This window comes from Cydia splendana, chromosome 19 (assembly GCF_910591565.1).
Source record: "Cydia splendana chromosome 19, ilCydSple1.2, whole genome shotgun sequence".
NCBI classification, from domain to species: Eukaryota; Metazoa; Arthropoda; class Insecta; order Lepidoptera; family Tortricidae; genus Cydia; species Cydia splendana.
The window spans coordinates 3,596,949-3,614,480 of NC_085978.1; the positions used below are offsets into that span (position 1 = coordinate 3,596,949).

The 17,532-nt window shown below is 38.5% G+C and overlaps 1 protein-coding gene and 1 long non-coding RNA gene across 2 annotated transcripts in view; both read left to right on the plus strand.

Moving 5' to 3' along the window:
* The first annotated feature begins 781 nt into the window (after positions 1-781).
* LOC134799753 (uncharacterized) lies at positions 782-3,783 on the plus strand. Its single transcript, XR_010145456.1, has 3 exons — positions 782-1,045; positions 1,129-1,296; positions 3,339-3,783. It is a non-coding gene; the product is annotated as an uncharacterized LOC134799753 (long non-coding RNA).
* Positions 3,784-12,096: 8,313 nt separating this feature from the next.
* The window catches only part of LOC134799858 (fatty acid synthase-like), a 78,073-nt gene continuing 72,637 nt past the window's right edge, over positions 12,097-17,532 (plus strand). Inside the window, exon 1 of the mRNA XM_063772256.1 lies at positions 12,097-12,160. The gene's annotated coding sequence lies outside the window, so the exon portion shown is untranslated. The remainder of the gene's footprint in view (positions 12,161-17,532) is intronic.

Sequence of the window (17,532 nt, forward strand, 5' to 3'; positions counted from 1 at the left end):
TACAAAATAGTCTGCCGTTTTTTGCGGGGGAGGGGCACATCAAATGTATAGGTACGTCATGTCAGATAAACGTCAGTCCATACATATGGTTGACATGTGGTTGACCATTGGCCGCCTTTTTTCGACAGAGGGGAACGCCTGTTAATGGCGGCTCCATTGTTAATTACTCCGAGTGTAAAAGTGCCTATTTGCTGAATAAAAATTGATATTTGATATTTGATATTCCTCTAGTCTAAATTCTCTTTGGTCGTATCAAAATAACATCAAAACCGTACGAGTTATTAATCTGAATCAGCCTCTACGTCGCTTTAGTTCAAAATCCCTAATCCGCATTCGGGGTGTCGTGTCACGTTTAGCGATATCAGTTTTAGTTTATAATTTATGAAAACATATAAACTATACAATCCTCCTTGCTTTGTTCTCAGTGCTGAGGGTCGTGACCTACGTGGAGAACATGATTCCGGATCGCAGATTGTGTCCTGGCATAGGTACCTAGCTGTAAACCTTTACTTGTTTAAATAAAGAATAACCCCCTTATTCATAAAACTTTACGGATCTGCGGGCTTAGCAAGGTTATATCATATTGCGCGTGGAATCTACTGTCGTCTTTTAACGATAGTCGTATTTTTATCGTTTTGATGAACATGGTTACGGGCTACGATAAGAATACCACGTCGATATCGTATAAAGTTATCCACTATAATTCGTAAGTGACCACGATTGTCTATGCCTAGAGTTTATGAAAAATCCATTTAATGCCTGGCTTTATTAAAATGTCGGACGTGTGTCGGACGATGTTTGAAAACGAATAGTTAGTTTTATTACTACACTTCCAAATTGAAAAATGTTTAAATGAGTGACAGCTTTATACAAATTGACTTACATTATAACATGCACGGATAATCGTGTTTTCTCAACTGACAATTCACTTGACATTGACAAGCATCGCGTACGCGCATGATTCAGTGAATTTAGTGAAAATACAAACCAAGTCGAAGAAAAATACTGATTTGCTGTGTAAACTAAAGGAAATGCCACCCAAAATGTAAGTTTCTCTAATTTATTTATAGAAAAATTTCGTTTCGTTTGATCATTAACTGGTTTTGTCATGAATATGTTTAATTTCAGTCGATGCTTCGGCGCACAAGAAAATGCTAGCCAAATATATAACTCAGCATCCCCTGTTCGCCTACACCTACAGGGAGATTCATGAGCCTCTCGGAACCCAGAGATACAAAATGCAATGGTGCAGCATGTGCACACAAGTTCTAAGATCTAGAAGAAAGGATTGAAGATGTAAGTACACCTTTCTTAAACTAAAATCATGAAAAGTTTCTGGTGCCTTTTAATATTATTGACACTTAATATCTATTTCTTCTCATTCTATCTATTATGTTCTACTAAGTGACAAAAGTTTGTTAAAAACCTGTTCTATCACTACTATAATTGCAGGAAGTTGATTTGGCAACAATGATGGGTTAAGAGTTACACTACAACACTACCTATGCATACATTTATTCACACTGCATAAAAAGTGCATACTTAAGGGTTCTAACAAATATTAAAATCTTTGAAACCTGTAGACCTCACTTTAAAAACTTATATAATTTTTTACTCTGTTTGTATATTCTAGAAGCTGGTTTTGTAGCAAGAATAAAAGTATATTGAAAAAGATAAAGACACACTTTATGCCATAAATCTAAGACATAAAGATAAAATATTATTAATAAGTATTTAGTTTTTATGCCCGTTCCGGATGTGAACTCACGCTCACTTAAACTGTAAGTCCTTCCTCTTCATAACCGTTTTATGTATGATTGTTTTGCCGTTCAGGCAACCTATCTATGGAATGCACTCCCTCTACCTGTAAGACAAGCCCCAAGAAAATTTGTTTTTTATCTGCTAAATGTCTCGTCTAGTGTCTATCATCCCATATACATATTAGTACATTTATTTTTATAACATATATGTATGTTTATGTTAGTATGTATATCTAAGATATACCTACTGCATTTGCTTTTTGATTGGTTTTTGCACCAACCTTTAGTGTTTATATGTGACGTCCCACGGGTAAAGGTACCTTATGGCGGTTGGCGCTTACGCTATTAACTATTAACGCCGCTCCAATATTATTGCGGCGCTATGCGACGTAAGCGCCAGCCGCCATAAGGTACCTTTTGCCGTGGAACGTCACATATTTGTTTCTATGGTTGACTAGTAGGTGATAGATAATGCCTTTTGGCATTAAGTTCGCCATTTTTACGTAATTCTGTATTTTTGTGCAATAAAGTTTATAAATTAAATAAATAAAGTAGCCATACCCACAAGTAACTTACAAATTCCCTGCAAGAGTTAGGCCGGCGTTTCGTGGGCTTGCCCACGGTTTGTATTAAAACGTGGGCCGTGGATGTAGCGTGCGCAGCAGTGGGGCGCCGGCCTTATTCAATACAAATAAATTGTATTAGTACCTATTCTACTAAGATTATAAAATAATATAATACCTACTCGTACAATATTCTTACTTATAACATGTAGGTAATATAGGAATACTAGGAACAGTTATGTTAGCACTAAAGCTGGCCATATACATTTGACAGCTAAGTTTGACCCACTTCCCGATTTCCGATTGAGCTGAAATTTTGCATACATAACAATATGTAAATCGGATGACAATTGCAATATTATGATGACATGGAGCTGATCTGATGATGGAGACATGAGGTGGCCATGGGAACACTGTGATAAAACAACGCAAACTAATTGTGCTTGGTGTTGTTAGAATGGACTCATGGAGTATTAGTTGCCTGTTGAAAGAAAAGTACAGTCAGCGATAAAAGCTTGTACCAAAAATTATATTTTTGCCAAAAACTTATTTATATTGTTAGGGCTTGGGAGTAGAAGCTGGTTTCTTTACTGCTGGCAGCTGGAATATTTTTTTTGTGTTTGGTAAAGTGGTCTATTGTACCTATACCTGACTATGGGAATGATTTTAGCAGCCTATGTATGTGTGTGGGTATGTTTGTGTCGTATATTACCCTAGCATAGAATATCTGAGATACATTTTGATAAATAAGGTGTTCGTTGGTTTGTTTTATGACGCAAGTGGTACAGAACTACACTTGATACATAATACAACTTTAATAACGGATAAATAATTACTAGAACAAAATTCAATTTATTTTCAATCGATAATTTGGACAACTGTAACAAAAAAATCCCCCTGGCTTAAAAACGAGAGCTTTCTAAAAGTGACATTAATTTCACATAATTTGCCAATGAACCGCTGTAAGTACTAGCCTGCGCCTGACCTCATCTAATATAATTTGTTTCTGTTTCAGTCATAACATATTGGAGGCTTGAAAGTGCACATACCCATAGATTGGACGTTAAGCTCAACGAGACCATGCGATGCATCTCAGGCACTATCCGATCTACAACCGCCACTGGCTGCCGGCATTGAGTCACATTGCCCCTCCTCACATCCGACGACTCAAGGCGTTGAAGAGGGAGGCTGAGAATATCACGAATAACCCCACAATGCCTGTCCACGAGGAATTCTGCCGCCCGACTGCCCGCCGACCCTGTGCTACAGCTGGGAGCCTGAGCAGCTTTAATATTTCGGATAGGTGGATAGCGGAATGGTCAGCTTCGGCAGCTCGGAGTTGCTGTATATCTGACCCAACTAAAAAACCAAAAGGGTTTGACCTTCCTCGGAAAATCTGGTGCCGCCTGAGAACCGGACATGGCCGCTGCAATTCAGCCACACAAATGGAGATAGACGGCTTTCCCACTATGCGAATGCAGAATGCAGACCACTTAGCATATCTTCCAACGCTGCCCACTCCACTCCTCCTCCACTCCTGGGCCTGTTGAGGACCTGAAGACCGTGACACCTGACTTGGTTGCTTGGCTTGGCAACCTCAAGGCTACACTCTGAATGCCCTCATCAGTTTATGATATGAAATGAAATCACTTTATTGGAGCATTCCACGAGCTGTCCCGTACAAACGCATTTTATTTCCTGTGTTGCGACTTTTTTTTTCGCCATTTAAAGCAAGCGATTAATTTTCCGTGCATGTTTGACCATTTGTCATAGAAAAGGAAACTCTTATACCTGCAAATCTCCAGAAAATCTGCATTTCTACGGGACAAACGGTAGACAATTGCATGGAATGCTCCATTGCCAAAACATGATAAGTTGATGGTAGAAAAAATATTAGGAATACAAACCATATACCTACATATAAATTCTATGTTAAGTATGTACTAAGTTATTCTAGGTTAAGTACTAACTTATTGTCTACTCTATACATAGGTAATTACATTTAGCAAGACATGTTGGCCGTGGGTACCAAGCTCAGCATGTGCTAGACTAGCGTCCAGCGCTGGTTTTCAGTTTGGCCCCTTTTTGTTGGAGGTCTGAGAGGAATGTTGATCTTTTCTGCGCCGTTAAGCATTCTATTTATATTGGAAACGAAACTTATAGATGAGCAGTTATGAAATAGCAATAATACAATAATATGGATATCAAATAAAAGCTAGTGAGAAGACCATTCCAAAAATATATATATGTGTCATACCTATCCACAAATAAAACAACAAACAACCTTTTCAGTTCATTAGTATTATCATTAAGCGTTTTACAACGTAAGTTAGGCCGTCGAATCAGACAGAATGGTAAGGGCCCCCGCTCAGTGGCGAAACTGGGGGGGGGGGGGGTTGGAGGGGGCACGTGCCCCGGGCGCCGTCCAAGGGGGGGCGCCAAAATGAGCTAAAGACTACCTCTCCGCCTTGCCAAAGGCAGCAGGGAAACTTTTGTCAGTCGTATTTACCACCACTGTGAAGTGTGAAATGCGGATGGTAATCTGGCCCACAGCGCAAAAGAGAAAGACGATCTTTTAGGAACTCTTTTTGCATCGAACTCGACCTTGAAAGACGACGGTAGCGCCCTACCGCCCACCATCCCGTAGTGTGAATACTCTATGCCAGAAACTTCTATCAAGCAGAGGGATATTCGGCGGGAGTTGCTATGCTTTCGTTTTATAAGGCGAGCGGGCCAAGTGCTTCAGAGTTGTGTCCAGTGTTAGCGCGTCTTACGTTAGGGGTCTCCTGTCGAAGTTACCATCTTATGGACTGTCCAATAGACTACCTATTATGCAAGTGGATCGCTAGCCCTTTGTCCGGCAGGCGCATATGAGCCGTAGTTGACGGAACCTGCTTCAATAGCTGCTGCTGCATATCTGTGACATGTTGTCTATCGACGACATTCATCGATATGTGGACTACTGAGGCTTCCTATACAGGATGGCTAAAAAATAACTACATTCCCGTTGCCAGGGAGGTTTTGGGATTATACTGAGTAACTTTTGCTACGGGACCAACCTCCAAATCGCGAAAAAAATAGTTTACCCTCCCATAGAAATTGGACCAGCCAAAATGTATGAAACAGCCAAATTTTTTTTCGCGACTTAGGGGTTGGTCCCATTTCGTTTCGGAGTGGGGGGGGGGGGAGGCGCAAATTTGGTGCCTGCCCCGGGCGCCATATGACGTTCCTGGTACAAAAGCTGTTCATACTTCATAGTAATCCAGCGATAAAGCTGCTGGCATGATGGGCACTTTCACACCGGGTACGGCAGCCAATGATTTGTTTGTACACCTACATTTAATGTGTAAATAAACTTTGTTTAATTAATTGGCAATAGTTGTTTTATTTACCCATTTATAATATTCTCTCTAGCACAGAGCCGAAATTGTTAACTTATCTATAGAGTTTAGTAAACAAAAAAGACTTGACAACACCACAAGTGACGAGAATTGTCATTCTTGTATCTACCTAAATGGAATTTAACATAGTTTTTAATATTCAACATTAGTTATTGGCGTATTGAGTCTGACCGCAGTTATAGTCACTAAAGTAGACTTATTAGCATAATAGAGCATTTAGGAATATTCTTATTTGACCTTTTCACCGCCAGACTCACTAGACGCGTCGTTAAGACGCGTCTTTTCATACAAACGTAGTCCACATTTTTCTCTCTGGATAATAACATTAAATATTTTGATACAATTTATTGTATATCATATCAACATCAACTACAGCCATGCCCCTACGTTTGTTCTTTTTTTTAATTTTTAATTATTATAAGAGTTAGAAGCATTTAAAAATTTGTATGTAATCTGTCTTCCGCTCCTAATTTTTACAATAATCAAAAATTCGAACGTAGGGGCATAGCTATATGGTTAATATACATTAAATTATGTAAAAATATTTTCCATAATGTCAATATCCAGAGAGGAAAATGAGGACTACGTTTGTATGGAGAAGCGGAAGCGGCCATCTCCCTTTCCTCTTAAGTAAGAACGTGCCTAAAATGTTTTTATTACCTATGCTTTCATTGTACTATACTGCATATGAGTCGGATTTTACATTTAGAAGCTATAATATCACAAATTTTGTACGCATAAGGCTAAAATGAAAAATAAGAATAAGTGACACCTACATTGAAGCATGCCCGGGAATGGTGTTCTGTGTGAAGATTATCCGTCTTGAATGTTTACTAGTCTCTACTTGTATAGAAATATAGGTAAATTAGGTAGGTATTTGTGTGATAGTAAAACATAGTAATAGGCGAAATATGTATTTATTAAGCTTATTAAGAGCCGGTTTTGTGCATGCTTGCATGCTTAGGAAGTTTTTTAGGAGCGTCTTCTCTAATTTTTCCCTTAATCCACGAGAAGTTTTCTGGAAGAAAAAGAAGGAAATAAGTAAAAGTAGGTTCATGTGGCAGCGATGGAGTAAGTATTTTCACATGAGTGCAGTCTAGTTCACTCAAGATATATACTAAACAATCGCCAGGAATAATATCCATTAAACAAGGCAGCACATTAGAACTAGGTGCCTTAGTTAAACCTAATAAGTATTGCATTCCCAGATTATATATCCCAGAGATAACTACTTATCATACATAACTATCAAACAATGGGTAGGTACATATCTCAATGCATAATACAGCCGCACTCATACTTATTCAAAAAAGGAAAAGTTACTAAGACAGTCCATGTGGAAAGTCACAGTTTTTTATGTCTAATACTTAATTCAGTGCTCAAAAGAACTTACCTTCTGTTTACAGCATCTACAAACTGCTCGAGGTTCAGGCTTACAGTAGTGTGGCCAATCCAGTCAGTAGTGCTCCAATGGACAAGCCATGATCTTGACTAGTCCCACGTTGGTAGTTAATTGCCATCAGCTAGCAGGTGTAACTGTTACACACCAGCAGCTGCTGCTGCTGCTGGTGGTGTAGGTGTGCTGCTGGTGTGGTGTATACTGTTAGAACCTAAAACAAATAAGTACCTAATTACAGTACCGGCCAATAATATATCACCTCCATGCTTTTACGGTATAACTTTTTTTTATATTTGTGAGTGACTTCCACAGCTTTAGGTAGTTTAGTAGTATTCCTTGTCCAGTGATGAGAAAAATTGGTCTATGTAATGATTTTTTCATAGAGGTTTTTTGTTTTAATGTATGGTCAACTTCATTATTTTTAAAGAGCTTTTTTAGTAATATGCTGAGTCTCTTATTGTAGTTCACAGTATTTCAGTATTCATAATATCTTATACCTTTAAACGAGCAATTCTTGTATATTTATTTATTTATATGTATATATATTTCGGGGATATCGGAAACGGCTCCAACGATTTCGATGAAATTTGCTATATGGGGGTTTTCGGGGGCGAAAAATCAATCTAGCTAGGTCTCATCTCTGGAAAAACATGCATATTTATATAAAATGACTAGTAAAATATGAAATCTACAAACTAACCTACTACAAGTTCATACAAAAACACACAAAGGTGATATGTTATTGACCGGTACTGTAAATCTAATTTTGTCAAGTAGATTTTCCCCCTGGAGGTTAGGATATGAATGTTGAAGTAAATAGTAGCTTAAGTAACCTCTGTTAGTAGGTTAGTAGCATAAGTAAGACAGTACATATAATAATGAGGCCGGTACCTAGTATTGAAGAGTTTAGTAGCATTGTCATTAAGACGTCTGTTTTACATAGAATCAATGATTTCAAATATAATAGGGTCTATGCATAGAATACATATTAACTTTATAAGAAACACTGCAATTTTATAGCTTTACCTTTGAGATGTTTTGGTAGGTAACCCATCACCGTTTTGAAGCTCGGCGTTAAATTCGGCACATAAGTAAATGCACTGCACACTCCTTACGCACTCTGTAAATATGCCGAAACTCTTCGTCCGTCATATTAAATGGGCTGCAAGTGTTTCTTAAAGCTGTTTACGATATTTTTCTTCAACAGCAGCCGCGAGTAGGAATAATAAAATTTGACTTCCCTGCGAAGAAAATATTGACAATATTATATACAGCGGAACATTGTAACTAATAACTCTCAATATAATCATAGAAAAACTGATATTTACCTGTAATTTATACCTTAAAATATGATTATTCACTACTTTTGCTTTCACGACAAGGCTTATCGTCATCTAAGAAGCACGTAGTTAAAATTAACTAAGTTGAACTGTCAAAATGGGACAATCTGTCAAATTATCCACATCTTATCCAACGACCATGTTATGCAAATTGTCTTCTATCATCTACCGCTGTCAAATGTGGATAACTCCATATATCGTCTGCAACCATAGTATGGATGATAAAACCGACGATAACGGCCGTTTTATCCACACCTATTGCGTGATAACTACCTTGTCGTACAACCTTGCTAAGCCCGCTGATTTAGTTAAATTATGTTTTATCCCTTTCTTACAAATACATCAGTCAAAATGACAGACAAAGACAAACGATTTTTAGCTAATTGAGGCTTGTAGCACACACACACACACACACACACACACACACACACACACACACACACACACACACACACACACACACACACACACACACACACACACACACACACACACACACACACACACACATACACACACACACACATATACACACACCCTAAAAGCATACACCTTATCACCCTCTCTCACACATTATTTCAACTAGGTTTAGTTACTGTTACCTACTCTTTTGTAAGCCCCAAGATACAGGCTCAGCCTAGTTTGGGGCTTACCGGACACCTTTGTGCATGTGTATTTTATTATAAATAAAATATTCTATTATATTCTATATGTAGAGTCTGTGCGGAAAGAGAATAGTCGTGGAATGTATTGGCCCCATACATTCCACGACTGTTCCGTTTCCGCACAGACTTTAACAATAAGTTTTATTTGGATGAGTGTTGTCGAGCGTGAGTGCGAGTCCATCGAACCTATGGGGGCAGTCACCATCAGCCCCGATGACGTCAGTTGTGCCAGCCCAGAACTGGAAAAGTCCTGGGCCGGATGTATTGCACAACTTCTGGCTAAAGTGGTTCCGATGCTCGCACTCCTGCTTGGCAGCACAATTTCAACAAGCCCTCGAGCTTGGTTCTCTTCCACCTTCCTTAACAACTGGTGTCACCTTCCTGCTCTATAAGTCCGGTAGTACCACGGAAGCTAAGAACTACAGACCCATCACATGCTTGCCTACACTCTACAAGCTCCTTACATCCATTTTGAGAGCAAAAATCAACGCGCACATTGTCGCAAACAATATTCTGGCTTCCGCTCAAAATGGATGTAGGGTTGGGTCCCGTGGTACTAAAGAGCTCCTCCTTATAGACATGACCATCTGCCAACAAATCCGGCGGAACAAGGGTGCCCTCTCAGCCGCTTGGATTGACTACAAGAAGGCCTATGATTCGGTGCCCCATTCATGGTTGGGGAGGGTCTTAGAGTTGTATAAAGTTGATGCAGCTTTGAGAGTCTTCGTAAGCGCGTGTATGAGGCAGTGGACCACAGTCCTTCGTCAACCAGGAGGCGGGGATGACCGCCCTGGCCCGCAGGATTTTATAAGGATTGAGCGAAGAATCTTTCAGGGCGACAGTCTGAGTCCCCTGTGGTTCTGCCTAGCTTTGAATCCCCTCAGCACCCTGCTGAAGGATTTGGGACTAGGTTGCCGGCTTCGGAGAGAGGGTGAAGTCATCTCTCACCTTCTGTACATGGATGACCTCAAATTATTTGCACCAAATAGCCAAGACTTGTTGTAACTACTGAAAATCACCGAAGTTTTCAGTAGTGCCATCAACATGGAGTTTGGTGTCGATAAATGTGCGGTTATGTATGTACAGCGGGGGAGGGTTGTACATTCAACAAATTTACAACTCTCTGAGACAATGTCTTTCAGATCTATCTCTGAATCAGAAACCTATGAATACCTTGGTATGTCACAGTCGTTGGGTATTGAGGACGAGGGTATTAGACGGTCGGTGAAGGAGCGCTTTTTCAGTCAGCTCACAAAAGTCCTTAACAGTCTTTTGTCAGGAGGCAATAAAGTGCGCGCCTTCAACGCCTGGGTAATGCCCCTACTCACATACTCCTTTGGCATACTAAGGTGGACTCAGACCGAGCTGGACGCCCTGGATCGGAGGGTCCGGTCACTGCTCACCGCACATCGCATGCTACACCCACGCTCGTCAGTTATGAGATTGTACATCCCACGGAAGTGTGGAGGCCGAGGCTTCCTAAACGCCAAGGATCTCCATAACCGCGAGGTGTACAATCTCAGCAATTATTTCCTTAACAACGAGTGGGGGATGCATCGTGATGTAGTGGCAGTAGACAGGAACCTCACGCCGCTCTCCTTGGCAAACGAGAACTGGCGCAAACCTGTGGTACTAAGTACTGCGGATCGCAAGGCGGCATGGGAGAGTAAGGTGCTACACGGGCGGTTCTACAAGGCCCTCACGGGACCCGATGTGGACCTGCTCGCGTCGGTGAACTGGTTACGATTCGGGGACCTCTTCGGAGAAACCGAGGGTTTTGCCTGTGCAATTGCGGACGAAGTGATTATGACGAACAACTATCGGAAATATATCCTGAAGGACGGTACGGTCGACATTTGTCGGGCATGCCGCCGTCCCGGAGAGTCACTCAGGCAAATCATTTCCGGGTGTTCTCATCTTGCTAACGGCGAGTACTTGCACAGACATAATCTCGCAGCCAGGATTATTCACTAGCAACTTGCTCTTCTATATGGCCTTGTGGACCGCGAAGTACCGTACTACAAGTACTTACCTGCGCCTATTCTCGAGAATGGTCGTTCCACGCTCTATTGGGATCGATCTATCATCACTGACAGGACTATTGTAGCCAATAAGCCTGACATAGTGATAATAGATCGATCGCAACGTCGGGCTGTGCTCGTTGACATCACCATCCCCCATGATGAGAATCTCGTGAAGGCCGAGAAGGACAAGTCCAGTAAGTACCTAGACTTGGCTCACGAGATAACCGCCATGTGGGATGTTGATTTGACGATCATTGTCCCGATAGTCGTTTCAGTGAACGGTCTAATAGCGAAGAGTCTCGACCAACATCTTGAGAGACTCTCGCTAGCTGGTTGGATCAAGGGTCAGATGCAGAAGGCGGTGATCTTGGACACGGCGCGGATAGTCCGCCGGTTCCTCTCTCTGCGGCCCTGACCACCGGTAGCTTGGGCCTTGCCCCGCTTTAGGTTAGGTTCGTTAGGTAGCTTCAGATGCCCGAAGGGCAAACCGCGCAGAAATAGGAGCCCCGCGAAGCGGGGCTCCGTTTAGCTAAGTAGTGAACTAAATTTTTAAAAAAGAAAATGGGGTGGGGTAATCGATTTTTTGATTATAGAATAAACGCCGTAAGAAATATTTGTGAGTGGCTAAATTGTCTAATGGGAAAATATGCGAATGGAAAAATCATGTTAGGAATTAATGCGTCTGGTGTAAATTAAGAATAGGAAAAAATGCGAATAGAAATTATTCTACAGGTAAATTATAATTTTGGGAAAATGATCTAACCAGTCAAAAATAAAAAATCGTCTCAAAAAGCGATCGTTCCCCGACTACCAACAGCCAATGAACTATGTGACTATTCCATCGGCATTGTTTACAAATCACCCTGTATGCAAATCTTTTTTAATTGTCCGTTTTATAAACATCGTCGTGCGGTGCCAACGGTCAGACTAGTAGTGGGTGCCTGCCGGTGTCCACGTCCAAGGTTCAGTTCCTGTTCAGTTCTGTGAAAGTTTTTGTGATTTTATAAGGTTGGTTCTATATTTAGCTTTAAGGAGTGCTGGTCTCTAAAAGCCGGGTAGTCGTTAGAAATTCAATCCCATTTTCATCCCTTAAGGGTTGATTTCAAGATCCTACCGTCAATTGTTTAGATAGACTGTACAATTGATGTACATAGTATAGTATAATACTGACAGTATTATACCCATCATACAAAAAAATGCCAGCTGGCTTTGAAATCAATAGTGTGGGAAATATGGTTGAATTCCTTTTGGTTTTTTTCGTTGATATTCTTTTGAACTAAAAGAAAAACAACTCTGTTCCAATTGAAAATGGTTCAAATTGTAGATATATTACTTCAGTAATTAGTATTACGGGTAGGACAGGGCCCTATGAAGATACAGGGACTTGCCCTGCTAAGCCAATTAGCGGTATCTCAAACAAAAATTGGATGGAAACATATCTGGTAAACGTACTAGTGCTCGACATGCTAATGCCCAATAGATGACATCTTGCTGTCACCTGTATTGACAATGACTTAAGTTTCAAGATGACATGTACTGGGACCGCGTCGAGCACCACTACGTTTACCTTACCTTACATTCTTTATCTGAAAATTCCATTTTCAACATTATTTGTTTTTGAGATACCGCTATTGGGCTTAGGAGGGCAATTTTAGTCAAGAATGGATTAGTCCCTAAGGGAGTGAAAACAGGGTTGAAAGTTGTAACGATTTCTCTTTCGGAGGCCTCTTATGGAGTATTTAAATAATTACTTTTACCCACTAATAGGCCAGACGACCGGTCTGGCCTAGTGGGTAGTGACCCTGCCTATGAAGCCGATGGTCCCGGGTTCGAATCCTGGTAAGGGCATTTATTTGTGTGATGATACAGATATTTGTTCCTGAGTCATGGTTGTTTTCTATGTATTAAAGTATTTATATATTATGTATATCGTTGTCTGAGTACCCACAACACAAGCTTTCTTGAGCTTACCGTGGGGCTTAGTCAATTTGTGTAAATATGTCCTTAATATAAAAAAAATAAAATTGGACCATAGTTTTAATACTGGCAGAGTCTAGTAAATAAATAAAGGGCTGACAGCCCCTATATCATCGCCCACACTGTTAACTGACAGTTCGTAAACCTTATTACAAAAGGCATAAAGTCCACCGATGGACAGTTAACAGTGTTGCTGATTGTACAACGCCACTGACTCGTAAATATCTTCCATGTTTTACATTATTAACTAGAATACAACTACCTACTTACTACAACTAACAACACAAGACATTTTTTTCGCTATGTGGACATATATGGCACTCTAGATATTTCGATTAGTTGAAATTATCCCGCAGTCGAAATTGTCCCCCTGCACCTTAGATTAAATATGTGACGTCCCACGGTCAAAGGTACCTTATGGCGGGTATGGAGTTATGCATACCCCAGTAATCTACAATAAATAAGCTATCGATAACACAAAAGATCAACCTTCTAGGTTGCGTAGTTACAGAGATATGATTTTTTGAAAATAATGTTGTGAAATTAGCAACTTTACGATAGAGAAGTTTTAAGTTTAGCCGCCTAAAAAACTATGTTCCTGAAGTAAGTTACATAGTTGACTACAAATAATAATACCTTATATATGTGAGATTAAAAAAATATTGCGACTTGTTCTGTAATGCAAATAGAAACTTTTGATATCGACTGATTTATGTGTATACTAGCCAATCTCTTGAAAATAAAGTTTTATTTCATTTTCACGATTGATTGCAATGAGCTCTCAAGATTTAAATTCTATCTATTAGAAAACGACACTGACAGACAGTTTAAGCAAAAAACAATACCGATTTAGAGGTGAAAATGTATTTTCTGACTTTTTCATATAAAATCACAAAATTGAATATTTTTACTTTTAATGTGACACACAATCAATTTTTCTGAGCACATATGAAAGAAATTCTGTCATTCAAATGAAATAAATCCTAAAACCCCAACTAAATACTATATTTAACCCCTTATGCCACTTTAAACTTACATAACAATAACAGTATTTGCTCCATACATTTACGAAAAGGTACCTTATGGAAATAAATCTAATAATACATCACTACAAAATATCAATCATATTACAGTTTATCTTTTATGAATAGAAAATATTAATTTACATTAAACTGCCCCAAATTTAATTAGTTCTTCGTCATAATAATCTTAAAAAAGACCAATTATTTGTATGTAATGAAAAGGTACCTTGTGATTAAGTTACATGATGAGGCATGATGATGATGGAACAGTTAGGATAAACTAATAATATTTTGGGGTTAAGATGGTATAAATCGTCTATTTCTTATCAATAATATATTTCGGTTGCTATTGAAGATAAGCGGCATTGAGGTTCAATGACCTCAGATATTCCATAAGGTAATGCGTCGGGTATTGGCATTTTTCAGCAAACCAATGGCTGATTTACTGCATGCGACCAAACCAAATGAAGATTATTCTAGTTAAGAAAGACTTGACGAGAGTAACTTTGGTATAATAGCAGGCTACTTGGATTTGTGATGTCGGTCTATGTACGGTTATAATATTTGCGAGGCGCCCCAACCAGAACTGAAATTATCAAATTAGTTTTGCAGAATGCTAATACAGTTCTCTACCAAACTTCTTTTCCCGTATTGACTAGTTTTTTTGGGAATTTTCAATCTTTTTTCCATAAGGTACCTTTTCTACTAAACTCTGAGACGACATTACTAGGCTTATAACTAACTTATAACAAAAATAAAAACAGGTAAACAAACGTTACGCATTAAGGTTTCAGATCACACAATAAAAAAAAATTGAGCATTTTTTCACCTCTTTACAAAACATTTCATATCTCCGAAACTAGAAACCCTCATAAGGTACCTTTTCCCGTGGAACGTCACATATTATTTTTACATTTTAGTTATTTGCGCATGAAATGAATACAGCTAGAAATAAAAATAAATTTACACCATGACACCATGAAGCATTTAGAGCCCTAAGCAAATGTTAATAATCTTAAAACTAGATGGCGTTATTAAAAACGAATATTTTAATTGTACTTTTATGCAATATGACATCGGCCAGGAACGTTGGATTTTACGTTTAGTGCCGATACAGATGGACTGCAACCCGACTGCAATTTGTATGGGAACTGCACGCCGATTGCACGCCACTACAACCTACAAGTTCCAGTCGGGTTGTAGTCCGTCTGTACCGGCCCGTAAAAATCATAAAATCAGTAGATATGGGACAGATTTATAAGTATAAAGCTAAAATGAAAAACGCTGTGTTGTATACAGGTTTTACACATGCCTATAGATGCTTTTGGGTGAATCAACTTTTAAATGTCCACATGATGAAATTATGGATTTTTATTTTTATTTGTGTTTATGATTATGTATAAAGCAGAGCTGTTTCTTTAAGAATTTAGTGAATATGACGAAGAAAATACACCAGCCCAAATCTGCCCTGTCCCCTGGACCACTATCCAAAAGCATTTTTAAACATACTAGACATCAATTATTGTTTAAACAATTATTTTAATCACATTAATTAAACAATGCTGTATAATTTTTTAACTTTCTATATGGCATATACTCACGAAATTTCACAATATATCCCTAAAAATGGACAACTCTTATTTCACATAATCGGAATTTTTTAATTAAAACGCGAAATAGTTATAGTAATGTAAGAACATTGCTCCTGCTACTCTGTTTTATATTGTGTTATTGTATCGTTAAAAAAATATGAACTGCTCTTTAATATACAAAGAAAAAAAATAAAGATATCTGTTTTTCAATTTAGGGACAACTTAGTTGTCCCATAGACATATCTGGTTGTCCAATGGAAATATTAATAATAAATGTTAAAGAGGGTACTAAATGAAACAAATTTAATAAAATATCAGAAAGCACCAACATATATATGTATGTTAGTGCTTTCTGATACTTTATTGAATTTGTTTCAGACCCTATAAAAAATCTTATCACATCGTTTTTATCCCAGAGACAACCAAAATGTCCTACGGACCACCACTTCCGTTGTCCAAGTGACTAGTTGTCAGAGGGACTTATCTAAAACTTTGAGCCGTATAATAAATACTAAAGATTTTTTGTGTTTATTTCACCCTTACGGTAAAATATATGTGAAATAGTATCTGGTACAATACAATTTATTGTAATATGTTAAGTATTTATGTATTTATGCCAGTGGTCCGATGGACATATAATTAAGCCACCCACACTCTCCAACAGTACTCGACCGACTGACGCCGCGAGTTTCGTGTAATCAAAATGGCGAGTAGGCCTATCTGCTTACCAGAAACTTGAACTTGTCGTCCAGTATCTTGCTACGTTATATATATTTAGATCTCATAACTAATTTATGGTTGTCCAGTTGACATGCATGACGTGGATAATTCAAGGGACAAAATTTAAACGCAAGAAATTGATATACCGTTACATGCAAACATAACAAATCGGTATATTTTATTGATGATACTTATTCATAACAATGATTAAAATATCAATTCCACAACAGTATTTTTTTCATAATACACAGTTTTATGGTGCACTGTTGCAAGGGGACAATCTGTCATACTATGGAAAACCAACTTTAGGACAGCCAATAAAGAACGGGTAAATTGTAAACAAAATGAAATGTTTTGTAATAAAATGTTAGAAAATATTAATAAGAACATAACGGAATACTAAAAAAACTCATACTTTTATATACATTTGTATTATCGATCAGGGACTCTGTACGTGTGACGTTGAACACTTAAAAGTTGATTCACCCTTTTTCATAACACTTACAACGGCGGTATTAAATTAAAAACCACTTTATGAATGAATTCATAATGTGTAATGCAATTTTGCAGGTAGCTGATGGTCTATGAGATCATTAAAATGAATATAGCTGAGGTACTTTCAGGGCACTTTTGTGCACCTTAGTCTGAAAATGCCTTTGTCCCGTGCTCGTAATCTAAAAGTGCCTTCCAGCCTTTGAATACAAACGTTCTTGCCGTTTCTTCTTTTCGTAGGTAGCCTGAAAGCCTTTATTTTCGAGACACTTTGCACCTCTTTGTAAAAAAAAAAGAATGGCATAAAACACATTCGTAGTTTATTCGATTGTATCACTTATGAAAGAGACTTTAGAGTTGATATTTGTTTAAAAATGTTGATATAGTTGTGCTATTTTTCTGCAATAATTCGTTAGGTAAGTAGCTTTTCGCTTATGGAAAGCTTTTGCGTAGATTGTCCATATCAAAAATTAGCTTTCGTTGTTTTCGAAATAATAACTATAAAATCAAGTATTTCAAATACAGTTGTAATGGCAGGCTTTAAAGTACAATATTTAAAGTAACAGTAACTATTTTA